General features: G+C 43.4%; 1 non-coding gene across 1 annotated transcript; it reads right to left on the bottom strand.

Moving 5' to 3' along the window:
• Positions 1-1,160: 1,160 nt before the first annotated feature.
• On the bottom strand, positions 1,161-1,266 carry LOC128776739 (U6 spliceosomal RNA). The gene has a single exon (XR_008421917.1). It is a non-coding gene; the product is annotated as a U6 spliceosomal RNA (small nuclear RNA).
• Between the last annotated feature and the right edge of the window lie 762 nt (positions 1,267-2,028).

The raw sequence follows: 2,028 nt of genomic DNA, 5'->3' as shown, positions 1-2,028 counted from the left end.
GTATGAGTAGGGAAGGGACAAAGAGAGAGGGAGAGAGAGAAAATCCTAAGCAAGCTCCGCACTGTCAGCTCAGAGCCACATGTGGGGCTCGAACCCCCGGACCTGAGATCATGACCTGAGCCGAATCAGGAGTTGGATGCTTAACTGAGCCACCTGGATGCCCCATGTCTGCTGAATTTCTAAGTTTATAAATCAGGGGCACCCGGGTGGCTCAGTTGGTTGAGTGTCCGACTCTTGATTTCACTCTAGGTCATGACCTCAGGGTCTTCCGATCCAGGCCCGCATCCAATCTCTGTCTCCCTCTCTCACACTTTGCGCAGAGATTGGATGGAAAGCAGGGAGCCTGCTTGGGATTCTCTGTCTCCCTCTCTCTCTGCCCCTCTCTGGCTCTCTCTCCAAAATAAAAATATATTTAAATACATTTAAATTTGTAAATCAGAATTTGAACTTCTGAAAGTCTTCTTTGGCTCCAATTACATCTCCAACGTTATTTTTATGTATTTATTAAAATTTTCCCCGGTCTTGTCTGCTGGTTCTACTTCAAAAGAAACCACCTGTTCTTAGGCAGACTGCCCGCCCCGCCTCACTTCCTGCCCGCTCGTGGGCAGGACCAAAGTCAGGCTGTTAAAAACCATGGCAAGTGGTGAACTGGCAGGAAATGGTGAATGAGTTGGCGAATTAGTCTGACAGTGGAGGGGGGACTTTGCTGTTTTTGCGGTGGGAAGATCCCTGTCTTTATTTTATTTTATTTTATTTTATGTGCAAGTTAGTTAACGTACAGTGTGGTATTGGCTTCAGGAGTAGAACCCAGTGATTTATCTCTTACATATGACACCCAGTACTCATCCCAACAAGTGCCCTCCTTAATGCCCATCACCCATTTAACCCACCTCCCACCCCCATCAACCCTCAGTTTGTTCTCTGTATTTAAGTCTCTTATGGTTTGCCTTCCTCTCTGTGTTTATCTTACTTCTCCTTCCCTTCCCCTGTGTTCATCTGTTTTGTTTCTCAAATTCCATATAGGAGTGAAATCATATGATATCTGTCTTCCTCTGACTTATTTTGCTTAGCAGAATACACTCTAGTTCCATCTACGTTGTTGCAAATGACAAGATTTCGTTATTTTTCATTGCTGAGCAGTATTCCACTGTATATACGTAAAAAATATGAAAGGCTTCACAAACTTGTGTGTCATCTTGTGCAGGGGCCACGCTAATCTTCTCTGTGTCGGTCCAATTTTAGGATATGTGCTGCCGAAGTGAGCACAATCTGTCTGTATTTTAAAGCATTAAAAAGATGATTCCCCAGCCATGGACACCTGCTGTCACGTCATACTTTTCTCAGTTGTTGGGCGGCCTTAGCGAGGAGGTGGGAGATTGGAGGGTCTGGAAATGTACAGTTAACCTGCCATTTTCTCAAAATCCCTTTCTTACAGGTTTTCGGGAGTGTTTTTAGATGTTTGTGACAATCTGGTTTTCAATTCATAGAATGCTGAAGTCAAGAAAGATCTGGAAGAGAATCAGTTTCCACCATCTGATATTGTACACGAAGTCCAGAGGGGCTCCAAAGCTTAATACATGTCACAGAGCGAATCCGTAGCATGGCCAAGGGAAGAATTCGATCCCTTCATCTCTAGACCGCTGTTTTCCTTCCCCAGTTCACTGCCCAGATCTTCCTGGACAGTAAATTTTATTGTTGTTCTATCAACAAATGAGTGTGATCTTCAAATGTTGCCAGGACAAACCTAAACCAGAACCAAATCAAGATAACAAAAACCACCACCGCCACAAAAGATAAAAAAGGAAAGAAGGAAAGAAAGGGAGGAAGCAGGGAAGAAAAAAAATCCAGTAAATGAAATATCAAGCCACACTTTTCAAAAGTCTAGCGAAATCAGATCGCTTTAGCTTTCTTTTAGTCATGCTCTTGCAATATTTGGTAAAAAAAAACAGAGAAAGAAAATCTCTGATACATAAAGATCTGTTTGTAATTGCGTGGAACACCAGACTGCTCATGGCCACGTCGGAGAGC

Source organism: Panthera pardus, unplaced genomic scaffold, assembly GCF_024362965.1.
Source record: "Panthera pardus isolate Hobbes unplaced genomic scaffold, ASM2436296v1 HiC_scaffold_13, whole genome shotgun sequence".
NCBI classification, from domain to species: domain Eukaryota; kingdom Metazoa; phylum Chordata; class Mammalia; order Carnivora; family Felidae; genus Panthera; species Panthera pardus.
The sequence above is the reverse complement of the archived record's forward strand: the minus strand, read 5'-3'. Positions and strand labels throughout refer to the sequence as shown.